The sequence below is a fragment of the Melanotaenia boesemani genome, chromosome 14, assembly GCF_017639745.1.
Source record: "Melanotaenia boesemani isolate fMelBoe1 chromosome 14, fMelBoe1.pri, whole genome shotgun sequence".
Lineage (NCBI taxonomy): Eukaryota > Metazoa > Chordata > Actinopteri > Atheriniformes > Melanotaeniidae > Melanotaenia > Melanotaenia boesemani.
In genome coordinates, this window is record NC_055695.1 from 31340758 (window position 1) to 31358271 (window position 17514).

A 17514-nucleotide genomic window follows, 5' to 3' on the forward strand; every position below is an offset into this window, starting at 1 on the left:
AGAAACATTTACAGTTAATCAGTTAAAATATTTAGAAAAGGTTTTAATGGTTTTCCCTTGCTTACAGTCTGTATGCATAGCTTAGCTAACTGCGCTGCTAACTGTAGCTTCATATTTAGCATAGGCCCTACTTTTATTTGCCATCAGTTTTTTCTTTCTTTCTTTTTTTTTTCTTTGTTTTTTTTTTTTTTGTTTTGTTTTGTTTTATTCATGCCTGAAACTAAAAAAATAAAAAACTCAAAACCAGTTTTAAGAGTCCTCCAGAACTGTTGTCACTAGAGAGCATCAAGGGTAATTTCACACATCTTTCATAAACAGAAATAACACCAGTCCGCTGAGTAAAACCTGCAGGAAGTTGTGGAAATACTTGGAGGACCCTAAGTTTGAAATTCTTGGTTCAAAAGTTATAAAAACTGAACCTTTGTTCTCAACTTTTCTACTGCAACCACTAAACAAAACTGTTTGCAATGGAAATATTGTTATTAAACCTTTACTGTTCTCATGTAGATACTTTTTGTGTTCATCAGTATTTTTCAGTCTTTAATTATGCCATAATTTGCGATTGGTTTAGTCTCATTAACCAACCATAATGACACAGTGAAGTAGCAGCACCTTTACTTGTTTTGTTTACTTATTGTGCATCTTTTCTCATGTTTTGTTTTTAACGCACAGCACTTTGTAAGCCTGATGTTAAAATGTGCTATGAAATAAAAAGTATTATTATGCTGTATTCTGTGTATGCATGTCCCCTGTTTCCACTTCCTCTCACAGAGCAGTGTCCAGTTAACTGGTGACCCCAGGAGTATGAGTACAGGGCTGTTTATGTCTCTGAGTAGGACCAGTGACCTTTTCAGGACCTCCCAGTAACTGCTTAGGCTTCAGCACTCTGTGACCTTCAACTGAAATAAAGATGATACAGAAAATGAAGGCATGAACAATTAACTATTCATTTTAAGAAATCAAATTATTTGGTTGGAATGTTTGGGTTTGAGTTTCTTCTGTTTAATCTGTAACCAAATAGACTAATTAGTTTTTCTTAAATCCAAATGATGATTTGGTTTGAATCTTTGGCATATTTTTTCTGTGGACAGGAGCAGCTTGTTAGTTTGTAATTCTGATGTGGCCTCTCCAACGACAAAGATTCGCTGCAGGTTATTGGGACATTAGCTGAATTTGACAAACAAGGTTTTTTTCTGTTGTTGACAGAGTAAAATTAGATAAAAATCAGACCTATAACAGCTTTTGAACGTCAGAAATATGCTTCAGACAGCCTCAATCAAACAGAATCAAGGTTCTGCTCCTACTAGTATAGTAGTAGTAGTAGTAGTAGTCGTCAATATTAACTCCAAACTTGAAACCTCATGAATATTTTGTAATTTACATTAAATAACAGAATATCTTGACATAAGATGTGTGACAGTAGAGTGAAATTAAACAAATACATTGTGTTATGTTTCCCTCTTGTGGACATTAGTTGTTATTACATATGTTATTCAGCTTCCACTCTAATTCATCTCTGTCATGTTGAGGTCAGGACTCTGTGCAGGTCATTCAAGGTCTTTACACCAAACTTGCGCATCCAGGTCTTTATGAACCTTGCTTTGTGGACTGGTGCACAGTCATGTTGGAACAGGAGAGGGCCATTCCCAAACTGTTCCCATAAAGTTGGGAGCATGGAATTGTCTAAAATCTCTTGGTATGCCGGAGCATGGAAGTGATTGGAACACCTGATTTCAATTATCAATTATTTGGACAGGTGAGTAAATACTTTTGGACAAGTGTGTGTGTGTGTGTGTGTGTGTGTGTATATATATATATATATATATATATATATGTGTGTGTATTGGCGAAGAAATAAATCTAAAGTAATATTTTAATGAACCTCAAGAAACTGAGGGTTTCACATCAGAAAGAGCACTCTATGCAGCTGAACAAGTGTATACATTAAAATCTATCCTGCTGCCTATTAATACTGTATGTTAGAGTATTATTTTTCTACATTAGGCAATCACATGGCAGTGTTAGAGTAAATGGCTGATAAAACAGTAATCTCTGCAAAACATTCATATAAACAGTTGTGATCAATATCAATAAATAATGTTACTTTGATGCATTTGAGTGAACATATAAACAGTTCTGACACACTGTACAGATTTAAACCTGTTTGTGAGCATCTTTTTCACCACTAGAAGGAATTCTTGTATATTCTGCCAAGCATAAACTCATGCAAACACTTTCTAATCTTCCTCAGATAGAGGGCAAACATTAACCCTGCAGTCTTTACAGCAGCCATCATGCTATTTGACTCCTCATCTCTAAGATGGGAGGAGTAAACATGTTTCAGATAACTCTGGGCACAGCACAGAGAGAGGACGCATGACTTTAACCCAGCCTGACACTGGGGTTGTTATAAATCTGCCATCAGGTGGATGGAGCAAATGCATGACCTACAGTCTTCATTACTCCCTTGGGATCATGCAGTGGCCTTAGCACTCGTCACAAACACTTAGCGTGCACCGTCCCTCTTGCAAGCCCCGACTGCCAGCCACATCTGTGAGAAGTGGTCATCACAGAGCACAGAACAGCCAGCAGGCCTGAGCCAACATGAAGTCAATTTACAACGTTGACTGGCTCCTCAATCCTCATTCTCAGTCTTGCATAGAACATACGCTTTGACGCATCAGCTGAGGAAAGGAATTATTGCTTTAATGACCTGCTGTGCATATGAGCTCTCTGATTGGAGGAGTGCTGCCTGATTTGTCCTTGGCAGACAGCATGTTTGTAACAAGCGCTGGTGTTTATTGAGCATAATAAAGCTGTAAGCACAAATGCAGCATTACTATTTGGATGGTTCAGGGTGTTCTGACGGTTTGGCATACCCATCGGAATGGCATACCCTTGGTTAATGCGCATGCGCAGTACTGAAAATCACAAATAACCCATCAGTTCATTTCCTCTGCCTACTCAGGACTGCATTGGCATACAGACGACTGTGAAGAAACTAGCAGTTAGTATTATATTGCGCATTAATTGCATTATTGCTCAAGTGAATATGCTGCATGATTGAAAGTGGAGGGAAATTAACTTAAAAACCCAGATGAAGTATATGAAACAGGATTTATACTGCAGTTTTCTGTTTATTGTTTTTGCAGGTCGTTTAAAGAGTATTGTAGCATCCAGTTATTAGCATTGCCTTCTACCATACTAAGATTGAACATTTAGCTTTTAATTAAGAAATTACTTTTATCAATGTTTTGAGTGTAACCCCTATCAAAGCAACATACCTCTTCATAAACTGTATTCTATCAGTGTAACCTACCTTTAGTAGCCTAAACTGACAGATAAGGCTATGGTATGCTATTCTGACAATATGTCAAACAGTCACCAGCTAATTCTGCTTCCTCCTGGTATTTCTGGTAATAAGACGTGAGCATTTATTTTAGTCCTGGGACTCTTTGGAACGGTATGTGGCCTCCCACTCCGCCGATGACCCGAGGAAAGAGGCATAATAGCGACAGCACTTTGTGAGCACTTGCACAGCTGATGAGCTGTAATTACGCTTTAATTATTTCTGTGGGGCATTATTCCTCTCTCGACGTGAAATCCCTCCTCGTCCTCCCTCCTCCTTGCAAATGAAGACATTGGGTATTTTGAAAACATTTGGTGATGAAACTCTCCACTAAAGTCCACTAATTACTGCACAGCCTCGTGTCAGCACCCATTGAAGACAGCTTTGATGTCTTCTGTCCAGGATGATAATCAAGGGCATGGATTGCATGTGATTGGCTGTAATTGGGACAAGTTGTTTAAAAGACAAAAAAAGAGAAAAGAAAAGAAAAAAAGAGGAGAGCACTGCTGCATGACTTTGACGGCTGCTTTGCACAGCCACTGCTCTGAGACATACCCCCACCCTGCACGCACACACCTCCCCCCATCCTGTGCCCACAGGGTGAGGAAGCCTTGTCACTTATTAAGGAGGCTGTTGCCATGAAGTGACAGATGTCCTGATGTGATCTGTCTGCATCTTTGGCCTCCATCTGTCTTGTTAGTACACATAGTTAGGGATGGTGTGAGGAGAGAGCTGTTCTTCTTTCATATATGTTAAATGTATTGGAAGCTGTGTTTCTGGGAGCTGGAGCTAGCTCCCCTGGCAGTCTCCTGACAAACAAGCTCTCAGCTCTTCTTTTCCACCTCCTGTTTTCCAAGGTTTCCCTGCCTCCTCCACCACTTCTGCAGGCCCTGATGTTCAGGGTTCACTGCCACTGAACCATCTCCAAATCTCCATTTTTTTTCTCTTTGCTTTGCTCCCTGCTTGGCAGAGAAAGTATTAAGGGGCTCGGGTCCTAGGGTGCGCATCCCACCCTCTATCTCGTCCTCACACCCTCCTCCTCCTCACCCATCCTAGGAGATTCAAATCCTTTTAGCTTCTTCCTCAGGTAAAATTGCCAAGGACCTTGTGAGCCCTAGGTTCCCCTGGAGGTAAAATCTATAATGGAGTTTTGATATGGGCAAGAACAGCCTTGAAAATGGACTTCTTTAACCAGCTAGCTGCCTCGCAGAAGGTCAACAGTACTCCAGGTGGACACAACATGCCACAACTGTGTTAGAAAAAGCAGAACAAAGGAACAGTTTTACTCCAAAGAAGGTGACCTGTAGACACTGTTGTAAATAAAAAATCTAAGCGATGCATTGCTTTTGTAGCATTTTCAGAGCGAATTATTCAGTCACTTAAAAAAAAAAAAAAAATCAACATGAGGATAAACATAAAAATACATCTGAGGGAGGGTTGATCTCTTATTTAGGCTCACACTCATCACAGGTTTCTGAATATCTGATAAAATTTTCCAAAGTTTATGCAAATGAATGAAACAGTTGATTAGTTTATGAACTGTTTATAGGCTTTCTCCTACTCCCTCTTTCTTTTTTCTCTTTTCACCTTTTCTTCATCCTTTTTTTTAAAGCATCCTGATACCTGAACTCAAAGACAGAGGGCACCACAGGCTCATCTTTAGACAGATTCCTGCTAAAACATCAGATGATGAAGTTCTTTGTGTACTTAATGGTTGCTGTATATTGAAATTTTATGATAGCCTGTCATCCTAGCCTCCGGATTATAGATATAAACAAAAAATAGTTTAGTTTGCATGAAGCAGTTTAATTATACTGATACTACTACTACTAAAGTTGATCATAAATAAAGGTTTGGGAGATAATTTATTTAAAATCTACATGATATAAAGGAAACATTTGAACAGCTTAATTATTTCATTTGCTGTTTACACACCTTTTGTGTTTAAATGTTGCTACAGGATGACATTTTTAAGTTTAAAAAAAAGACAGAAATATTTAAGTGAGGGAACATTAGATAAAATGTGTTTGGTTAAAATTAATACACGACATGAAACAGGAAAGAATCAATATAGCAAAATAATAATAATAATAATAATAATAATAGTAATAATAATAATAATAAATAACAATAAAAATAATAATAATAATAATAATAAATTAGGCCAAGGAATTTGGATGAAAACAAATGCAGATTAACATGTAATTGACCATTTTTTTAAGGTTAAGATGTATTAATTCATGATGTGAAGTAGGTTTAAAACATCACAAAATAGCTTCTCATACAGATTACAACCTTATATTGGGATATTTTTTAATAGTTATTATTAAGAAGGATTTAAGAAAATTATTAAGAAATGAACTATTCTGCAATAAACTAAAGTTTATATCAAAAACAGAGAAATAGTGACACAGAATATAATTTTCCAGGTAAAAATAAGTTATGATAACGTGTGGGGTTCGATTTAAGGTTTGGAGACATCTAAATAGCATCGCATGTATTAGTAGGATTACGGTTAGCACTTTTGAGTGAGACATCTCAAAAACATGAAAAATAAAACAAAAACTGTCAGTATTAAAATATTACTTTGGTTATATATCTGTGACATAAAATTGTTGATAATTAATCATAATAATAAAAATAACCAAACAGGATTAGCAGCAGCTTTAATAACTGATGCTATCTACTTCTACAGTGACAGAGTTTAAAAATTGGAAATTTCACACAAATATGCCTCATTTTCACTTTATTGATGTACCCTCTGCTGACTTTCAATTATTCATCAGCCACTCAAAAAACTGTTTGCTCTGCCTCAATTTATGCTTGGTATCAAAACAGAAATCACATCCCTGCTGCAGCCGTAATCTTGGTTAATCAGCATCATTTAATGCACTTAGCAGCAGTGTTTCAAATTCAAATGAAACACTTGTGCTAAAGCGATCGCCGTCTGCCCCAGTTCTCATCGATGGTGGGTTTGTCAAAATGATGCAATTGGTCATTACCTCACATCAGACGCCTTGGAGACATAATTCTGCCTGACAGTTGGATTCTAGCTTTGACAGCCTCAAACTTGTTGAGTTTTCTCTAAATACTTGCCATTGCAATGAGTTAAACATCCCCCGGAGGCACAGCAGAGTTTTCCTTTTGAACAAACACCCGAGGGACGCCAAGCTGGGACTGCACAAGGAACTGGAGGTCTTACGAAGAGGGCTGTTTGGGTTTATCTAATGGTACAATTGGTAATTTCTTCTGCCACTGTAGAGGGAGGAGGGGGGGAAGGAAAGAGAGGGATGAAAAGAGAAAAGGGAGTATGTTTAAGAGAGAATCTTTATCTGGGCTTAATTTCCCATGCTCAAGCAGAGTGGAGGATTTTTCTGCTGTACAGATCTCTTTTGTCAGATCCTACCTACCCATGGAAGACCCAGGGGCACTCTAAGAACATACACATCACCTAGATTTGCCTTCCAGCCCAATTCTCCCCAGCGATTGCACCCTCTCCCCGCTGGCTTCTTTGTGTAGCAGAGATGAGCGAGCATTTTGGAAATCAAATCTCAGTTTGTCGGAGTAAAACTGGAGCAGACTTCAATTTGAATGGATTTATTTCTACATAATTGTTCTGAGCACATAGAGGCACAAACTCCTCTCCGTCTTTGCTTTGCCAAGTTGTGATGAAAAATGAAGTTGATTGGGAGACACTGCAAGAGTCTCCTCGGCTTTACCCAGGCTCCACACTGGAAGTGACTATTGACATATACTGAGATAAAGGCTGAAAACTATTAAAAATGATTGCTAACCGTATCATCTATTTGTTTTTATGTGGTAAAGATCTCCCAACAGCCTGAAAGGCCCGAGTCCGGGAACAGAGTGAGGTTGGTCTCTGAAGGCCGAGCCACTTTGCAAGGAAGAACTAAGGCAGGTACAATAGTCATCATTGTCAAAAAGGGAGTGCAGAACACTGCTGGGACAAAGGAAGGTGCTAGCAAAAACATGAGGTGAGTGGAACAGGCTGAGGTGGAGAAGGAAGAGGTGGTAGTTGGGAGGGGCTGGGGTTGAAAAGAGTCCCAAAGCTCCCTGCCAGTGATGACCAGAGTGTCCATCAGCGAGGTCTCACGGGTGCCCATGGAAACAGCAGCGCTGGCAGAACTAAAAAACACCCACCCTGGGAAAGTGCTTTTTCTCCCGCCAGACGGCGAGTGATGGATTGGGCTGGCCGGCGCACACAATGCATTTGTGAAGAGAAATATAGAGGGAGGGGGTCTAGTGGGGGGACGTTAGCAAGGTCTGTCAGAAAAACACTTCCACTTTACTCCTAGAATGCACTAAAATATTTAAGGGTTTGATATTTATTTCATTATTCCACACATCGGATGTGAGAATGGACAAACGCACAAATGGAGGCGTGCAACAAAAGGTCTGAAGTCAGACAGAGTCAAGACAAAGAAAAACCTGGATGAATATGAATCAGAAATTAATAGCGATTAATCACTGAGATAGACAACTGTGGGCCTTGGAAAGTTGGGATTTTCTCCACAGTGGCCATGTTGAGGTTTTCTTCCTGAATGATGGAAATACTTCTGCTAAGCGGCATGCAGCAACCACACCTGCCAACCTCAAGAGTCAACAGTATTGATTAAAATGCCGCATCCTCTCAAATCCATCCCCATTTCCTTTGAAGGCAAAAATCATCCTTGATGTCTGCCAACGGCTTACTTACTTAGGGATTTCTTCCTCTCCATCTAGGTTGAATTAATTAATACACGGTTTTCTTAAATTAGCCCTCTGAGGAGCTATAACTCAAATTCCTGTATTTATGGAAGTAATAGGTTGGAAAAAAATGCTAAACTGAAATAATTATGCAGTCCAACACTTTGCTTTGAGAATAAACTGCAAGAAACTTGATGAAATATGAATGTGCATCGGGTGCAAAGATAGTTAAATATTTACAATCCTGTGTTAGTCCACAACCCCAGTAAAGATGCTAGTCAGCTGCAATAATTGCTTTATTACTAAACTTTGCATTTGATTCGTTGACTCACAGGATGTTATACAAGTTCAGAGCATCTTCCTTTTTTAAAATTTACACCCATTAAAAACATATATTTCTGGAACTACCAGCACATGCCCTACAAGTCAGTATATGTCCCATTTTACTGTTTAATGCAACCGAGCAGGTAGTTGCATCCTAAGCATCGGCCCATATTGCGGTTTAGAAAGGGCACAGTGCAGAGAGATGGTGAGGGAGCCCCCTGAGGGACTGATCTTATATCAGGAGACTGTATATTTCTCTGCTAAAGAGGCTATTCAAACCCACCAATGCTTGAATTATTAAATACACTGTATGTTTTTCAAAGCCTTGATTTAGCTTTTTAAGGGGTGGGATATATGCTGTGTTGCTTGTGGTGTGGCCAGAGGTTGGGGATAGCTGGGGGAGAAGGGGAGGGATGTGGTTGTGGGCTATCAGAAGCTGGAATTGTTTCTGTTTTCACCCCTCCTACCACTGGCCTCGTCTGCTAAAATGGCCTTTTACTTTCTAAGCATGCTTTTACTGCCTTTGAAGAGTTATTTTTGTTGATGAAAAAGATACTCCGCCTCGGTAAAGCAAACCCCGGCTATTCACAAGGTTGTTTAATACTTTCCCCTCCGTTTGGCTTATAAATTTATCATCAGTAAAGCATACCAGTGGTCTCATGCTCTCGTACGGGCTTCCAGCTAAGTGGCCGAGGTTGAGTGAGGGAGTGAGTGAGTGAACAACGGACACAAAGAGAGATAAACCGAAAAACTAAAGTGAAAGGTTTTACAGTGGTCGATCCTTTTCTGGAGTGGAGGAGTGTGCACTTGAGGTTTTAAGACGTTAAAAGTCTCAAATTGGCTTTATCGATGACTCTCTTGATTCCTAGATACAGTACAGAGGCCTCACTTGTTAACAACTTGTATGTTAATGACTTGTATTAGAACTGATCAATCTACTTTGGATGCAAGCGTTTCCCATCGCTTTGAAGTGAACACATTGATTACTGAGAATATAACAGAATTAAACAATCGGTCCTGCTCAGTGAAGCTGACTGTTGTAGTATGTCTGCTTTCCCTCTATTAATAGATCACAAAAGCTCATTGCTATTAGAACAAAGACCAAATTTGGCTTGTCCTTCAATGTATAGAATACTATTGTTGTAGAGAGTGCTTTGACAACCAAATATTACCTCATAGACATTTATATCCTGGCAGAATAGAAACTGTTTCTCTTAAGGAACCAGGCTGTAGGGATTTATTCCCATCACAGCTGCAGCATTAATGATGTTGCAGATAAACAAGTTCCCAAATACTGACCTATCTTACAGAATGATGGATTAGCTGCAGTGATATATCTAAAATTCTCTTAAGAGTACCCAAGGACTACAACTACAGGAACAGCTAAGGATACCAAAGGTAAGATGTAGTCAAGGTTATAGTTAGTAAAGAACAGTGTTATGTTTAGCCACCTGATCTAGTCATCTAAGCAACTCTAAGAGGATGAAGGTTCACTCTTCACTTTATTTTCATTCATCAGCTCAGCTGGTTTGACTCGTACTTCTCAGCTTCTTCATCAGGTCTAGGCAACATCATTTCCTGGTTAGGTTTAGTTATTAAAAATTCTCAGCTAAATTAAGTTATCAAAACTACTTGGTTAAGGTCAGGGAAAATTTCTGGTTTTAGCTTAAAAGCATTCTTTCACAAACTAATGTTGGTTGTTGATGCTCCACTTGAACAAACCAAGTAAACTTTTCTGATCAGCCTGATTCCTGAAGCTATCAGCACTCTCACATACACTGCTGTGATAACTGTGGTCACATTAGAGAGACATGAGAAAGAAAACATCTTTACATTTGGATAACTAAATGGAAATATTTACAAATTCAAAAAGCTCCAAAGAAAGGTAAGTTTATTGTTTTAGAGTCTGGTGTGTGGAGCTCAATGTTTACTGTCTAGTGGTGGTAGACTAGATCCATTTGGGCTAGGATCTGTCTTGGCCTTATCTGTATCCTTCTTCTTTACAAAAAGTCAGAAATATCTCCCTTTCTCGCCATTCTTATATCTTCCTGTACAAAATCAGACTGGTCACAGGATATATTTCTCCACATTTTCACACTGTAGCTACTTTAAAACCAACTAGCAGCCTTACTGGCTTCCTGTTTAAATGAAATTGGATCATGTAGCGCTAGCTTAGCCAGTGCTTAGTAGCGTGGATACTGAGAATCTCTATGAGGATCTTAATAGTTTATTTTCAGCTCCAGTGTGAAAATCTTGATGAACTGAGTTGATGTGTAGATCCTAAATACACTGACTGAAAACTAAATATGACATAGTTTTCCCACATCATCTTAAAGGTCCCATATTATGCAAAATTCACTTTTTAATGGTTTTGGAACAATCATACTGGTCCCCCCGCATGTGTAGGAGACCCGTAAGTGTGAAACTCTTTCAGGCACTCTCTCTCCCCCCTGCTCCACCTCTAGGGAAGTAAGCGCTGAAATGAGCTTGTTTGAAAGCGTGTACGTTATGACGTCATAAGGGACAATAACCACTCCCCACAGAGCGATGGACCCGTCTACCGGCTCTCAAAGCCCGCCCTCTAAAAATCACCTAGCGCCCAGTGTTTTTCCCTCTTCGGCAACCCTCGTTAGCGGACATGGCTAAGCGACAGAAGCACTGTTCTATTTGTGGCTGCATAAATGAACACGAAAACGTTTTTTTACTTCCATCCACTGAACCCACGAGGACTGAGTGGATTAATTTTATTTTTGGAGGAAATGTACCCGGAAAACTTCCAAAGGTTTTGCATGTCTGTGGCCAGCATTTCAAAGAGGACTGTTTCCACAACATGGGGGCATGGAAAGCAGGCTTCGCCAACCGTTTGAAGCTGAAGCCAGGTTCAATACCAACTGTCCGTGACACAGCTGGAGAGGTAAGAGCTGGCAGTTATTTTATCGTTTCGGCCTTATTAGTCTGATAGCTTGAAAATATATTAACCTGTCAATCACCTCATGACGGGCGATGCGATGGGCGGAGCCAACAGCTGAGCTGCTCCACCAGGGTTCCGCCCACCATAAACGGCACATTTCTGAAGCTGCTAAAAAGAGGGAGGTGAAGAGAAGCCGCTGCACTCAAACTGAGGGTCGATTTGTCCATACCATGGCGGAAATATTTCATTTAGATATTAATGAATGGTCTCAGATTGGGAATAAAGTGTATAATATGGGACCTTTAAAACTTATCTAGTGCTAGCATAGAACTAGATTAGCACTGCTATGTAACTTCATGCTAACATCAGGTTAATAGACGTACATAACAAAAGTAGTTGTACTGGCACAGGGACTAAATCTCTTCTAGAAATGTGCAGCCACATGTCAATGTATTTAAAAAATTTAAAAGACTTATTAGAAAGCTACTTTATAATTTAATTCATTCTGGTGCAGTGATACTGGTGATTCATGCAGGTCTGGAATGATATTTTTGTCCTCCTCCAGTGACCTGTCAATCACCTGAGGTGGTGCCTGGGCTGCCTAATCAGATTTCAGAGGTGGTCGGTGCCACCCTGGCCACCCCTCCAGCTCTGGCCCTGCAGAGACTAAATGTTGCAGGATTCATCTGCAGAAAATCACACAACTCTTTGGTTGCCTTTAGTTTTATGTACGATTTCAGTGTCTTCCAGCTAATTATGTTAACATAGTAGGATATTTTAAACATACCTGCATATAATCTCCAATCTGGTCTTGTGTTTTAGCACTGGGGAAATAATAATGACTGGAGACTGTTTATTATGGTATTCCAGGTGGAATATTGTTGGTGTGTTGCCCACCGAGCAGATGTCTCCTCTGAATTAGTTACCTCTGGATCATCCCTGAATACCAAATCAGGAAAAACACACAAGTCTTATCCAGTTCTGATTTATTTATCCAGTCCATTGCTCATGCCTAGACAACAGCATGCAAATCAGTTGCATCTGTTACTCATTCATGGTATATAGAATATAGAAGTATACCAGTTTGATGCTTTATTGATTTGTCTTCTGCAAGGTTATCATAGATAAGAAAAAAAAATACAGCCTTGAGTTAAAGGTGCTGCTGCTGTTTCTGACACCACTGCACTGGTGGGGCTGAAATGATGTGAGGAAATCTCTCTGCTTCTAATCAAAAACACTGGTTGCAGTTGTATTGCAGTGGCATGACGCGGTGGTCTACACTTGTCTATTCAATCACAGTTACATCATTTCCTCTCTTAAAGTGGGAGGGTATTAAAAACAAGTGGGTCTCATGATATCACTCCCTAATCCTCTCCCCCCTCCTGTAGCCGACCACAGGGCCCAGCCTTTTTTTATTGATAGTGGAATGCTTGACAAAGCAGGGTAATTAAAGCAATAGTGCCGGCTGGGTTTCATTGATAAAGATTGGAGCCGATGCACCTCTCTGTGGTGTGTCAGCGGCAGAGAGCTCCCATCCCCTGGATCCCTCATTCGCCTTTCATCTCCCCCACTCAGCCATGAAAAATTCATCCAAGACCTCCAGAAATATTTATTGTAAAATCTTAGGAAGAAGTGGTAGCACTGAAAAATTCATGGCCTTATTCCCCTCCAACAGCTGTGGACCCCTTAATTAATTTGATTGCTCACATTACACAATAAATTCATTTACACAATATTTATCTGTCCTTTTCCTCAACTTGGTTTAATCAAACAGACACATAAGCTAGTGTTGTTTTGACTGAAATGTTTCTATTTCTATTTCAAATGAACATTTTGTTTGGTTATGATGCTAAGTTTCATTATTGCAAACAAAAAAAAAAAAAATCCAACATAAGCACAACTAAGACTGAAATGAATTTATGCACATTTCTAAAACAACATGGCAAGTCCCTCAAAAAAAAAAGAATATTGTAGTGGATGCAAAAACTAAACAATCAAAAAAACAACATAAGATATATGATGTTATTAACTTTTTAACTGAGCATAAGATTGTTCTTGTGGTCTGCACCCATGCAAACCACTTTGAAAACACCAAGCTAAATGTTGGTTAATGTTAGCAGACATTAAACCTGCTAAAAATCTGTATTTTTATTTTTTATGTCATAAATGAAAACATGAAAACTAAAATGGTGAATATAGCAGACATCATTGATTTGTTCATAATTATTTGCATGCATGCATGCTAACATTTTTCACAAAACTCTAGGGTTTGTGACAATTTCCAGCTCAGTTTCATGTAAAATTCCTTAAAACACATTTGTTTTTAATGAAAAACATATTAGCTGTAAAACAAAAGGTGTAAATTTGGGAGATGTTTGTTTTTGGTAATTCTGGGATGAGACACCACACATTATCAACATTTAGTTGATAATGTGAACAAATGGTATAACACATGTTAATATATTCTTATGGTTTATGGTTTAAGTATTGAAGATAAATGTGTTTAAAAAAACAAAAACAAAAACAAAAACCACATAAGTGAAGAAATACAGATAAATGCAAGACCAAACTAAAATGGTACCAAACTGAACTGGAACCCAGTATCCTGGATGAAAATCCTAATTATTTAAAATTCATATTCACTTCAAATTCAAATCAAAAAACCTTCCCGAAAAATGTTTTTATTGAACTGAGAATTATATCGATTACAATTCAGAGTGAAAATTCAACGTAAAATTGTAATTTTTTTTTTGTGCAAACATGTATTAAAAATTTTGGCAGCTGAATGTACATAATTCAAATTTTGTAATGTAGATTGTAACCGAAATTAACCATTCATTAATTCAGTCATTCAGTGTGTTATCCAGTCTTCAAAAGGGCTCTTTCTCTGAGGACCACATCTCATAGAATGACAGGACCAACAACACTAACATGAATGTTGGTGCACAGGTGTCAAACCCTGGTCCTTGAGGGCCGCTATCCTGCATTTTGTTGTTGTTTCCCTGCTGCAACATGCTTGACTGAAATTACTGGGTCATTGTGAAGAAGTTGACATAAAGCTGTTGGATCCATTTGATTGGAATCAGGTATGTTGGAGCAGGGAAACAACTTAAACCTGCAGGATAGCGGGCCTCGAGAACCGGACACCCCTGGTTTAATGGAAACATTGCTGAAGCAAAATATTTATTCGATTATCTAAATATAAGTAAAGATTTTTTGACAGCCTGATAGATGTTTCACGATAATATCCATTTTCTATGTTCCCATAAAATGGACATAGTTTTGTACTGTTTGAAGTGTATTTTCAATTTTTCCTCAAAGCCAAATATACATCAGTTAGAATGATGTTTATAGCAAAATGCTGAAGCCACATTTCTTTGTACTACTTAAATGTATCATCAGCACTAATTAAATACAGATATATATGCTGCAGAAGATTCTTTTCATATGGCATTTAAGACCTCCCCTCTCTCGTCTCATAAAATATTAGCTTGAACCAAAAATTCGAAGTGATTCTAAAGTCTAATAATTCTGTTGCTTATTGAAGATCCAGCATTTTGTTTCTGAAATTTGAATGCTGACATACACCACAAAAGAAAAAGCTATGCCTCAAGATTAGATTTGTCATTTTTTCTGTGAATTCATGTGAGCAGCAACCAATCTGTGGGAAACCATGACAGCCAGTAACAGCTAGTAACAGCTCCATGTGACAGGTGTCTTCCTCTGGTATGTAATCACAGTGTGAGGACCCATGCTGTGCAAAACAGACAACAACAGTTTTTATAATGATGGAATATCCACAGCGTGAAGACTTAAAACGAGGACTCTTGAGAACGCTTCAGATGCAATTGCATTTTTTAAGTCAAAAGCAGCAATGAGAGAAGTGCACCATGGCAATAACATTGCTTTCAAAGGCTGAATTTCTAGTGGGCGAGCTGGAGGAGATGAGAGATAATATGGGCTATCTGAAAATTCATTACCTGTGGACCCAGATATTCAGTCTTGCTGCCCACTGAGACTTGGTACTGGTCCAGTCCTTCACCAGATGTAAGCCTGAGGGGAGTGCTGGGTTAGGGTTAATAGCTTTAGCATGATGTCATGTTCTGCTCTGTTCAAGTCCACCTTTTCATGCTGCAAAGATGGCTTGGAGGTCAGCAGGGACACTAGTCTCAACCCCATTCTTCATTAGCCTTGCTAATTACAGGGGATCTCTACAGGGATGGCAGCGCATACCTGAGACAAGACTTGTGCTCTTTCTGCCTCCTATCTATACTCTATGCCACCATTGAGCCCTGCCATATGCCAAGCCACAGCATGCTTCAATAAAAGAGGCACTTGACTCAGTGCTTCCGCGCCCAGTATGCCAAGTCAGCACGCATCCACATACAAGATCATGCACTGATCTACAGCCTGACATGAAGCCCTACAATGTTGCACGCTGACAAGCTCTATTTTCTGCTGTGAGAGAGCTCTCTTACAGGTCCTTTGCAATGTTATCGATAGAAGGGTGGCCTGTGACATTGCCTTTGGCCCCTGTTGCCTACTGTTGTTATGTGAAAGACGGCTCCTCCATTGCTGGCGGTGCTGTGAGGAGCTCGCTACCTGCTGGGTGAGGTGTCAGAGTGATGATTGCTTTCTGACCTTGTCTGGCTCTCCATTACATCCATAATGAAACTTGCAATTCCTCTACAGCAGCCTTTAAATGGTAAAAGGTGCCTCACTATGTCTTTGCCTTTGATTTCACATGGTTGCTGGCATTTGATCCTTAATGCATTTCCTCTTTTTGTGACCATTCACCTTTGGAACCTGCCATCATGGCATGGCTGTTGGACATCTTTCATTCATCTGTACCCTCTCTGCAGTTCTTTGATTAGTCTCCAAATACAAGTAGAAGGGACATTTAAGGCCACCTCATCTCTTAGGTCATCTCTTGAGGTCTGTGACCCTAACATGGAAAACTAACCTTAGCATTTCAAGGAATTCCTCTCCAAGTATTAAAAAACAATAGAAATGTCACTTGGTGGTGGTGTTAGGTACATGGCAACATAACAGGGGCGCCATGGGGTTGGTAAAAATGTAGCAGACAAACTAATGTTGTGACAACTTGGTCTCTTGGAAACATTCTGGTCCACACGCCAGACCACTTGGTGGCATTAACGCACCAATTAAAAACAGCCCAAAAATATAAAGAAGAAGAAGGAGAAGAAGAAGAAGAAGAACTGCAGACCAGATCAGGATTTACTGAACTCATCAAAGGGAGAAAAGAAAGAGAGAGATGGAGAAACGGGTAACTGAGATGAAAGAGAGCAGATATCTTGCTCTTGGTTCAACAGTAAATGTGTTTTTTTAATACATCTCTCTCACGTCTGTGATGTCACAAATAGTAAGTTACATAGTTATAAGTTATGTATATATATATATATATATATATATATATATATATATATATATATATATTCGAGCCTCGGCTGGGGGGACGTTCGCACCTGGGGGGTGGTGGCCTTTCTGTGTGGAGTTTGCATGTTCTCCCGGTGTAGGTTCTCGCCGGGTTCTCCGGCTTCCTCCCACCATCCAAAGACATGCATGATAGGTTAATTGGTTATTCTAAATTCTCCCTAGGAGAGAGTGTGTGTGTGAATGGTTGTTTGTCTATCTGTGTTGGCCCTGCGACAGACTGGTGACCTGTCCATGGTGTAACCTGCCTCTCACCTGTTAAAATGCTGGGATAGACTCCAGTTCACCCACGACCCACAATGGAATAAGCGGCCAATATAATGAATGAATGAATATATATATTGGAATGTTTATAATGTTATTCCTCCAAAGGGGAGCATGGTAAAAAAAAAGATGAGAACCACTGGGCTATTGTTAACGTCACAAACTTGAAAGAATTTTTTTTACCACCCTTAATCTTTTAAATCCTTAAAAAAAAAACAAAAAAAAACAAAACAAAACAAACAAACCAAAAAAAAAAAAAACAAAAAAAAAAAAAAAAAAAAAAACTTATATGTGCATCATTAAAAGGGGTACATCATCATCATTATTATTATTATTATTAATAATAATTATTATTATATAATTATAATTATTATTATTGTGAGTTATGCAGAGAGACAGCATTCTCTCTGTATTCCTGTCTTTACATTGCTTGAGTCTTGTGTCATGTTTTTTCTGAAGACGTGATCTTTCAGACTTGTTCTACTGAAGAGTTTCAGAGCAAACTGTT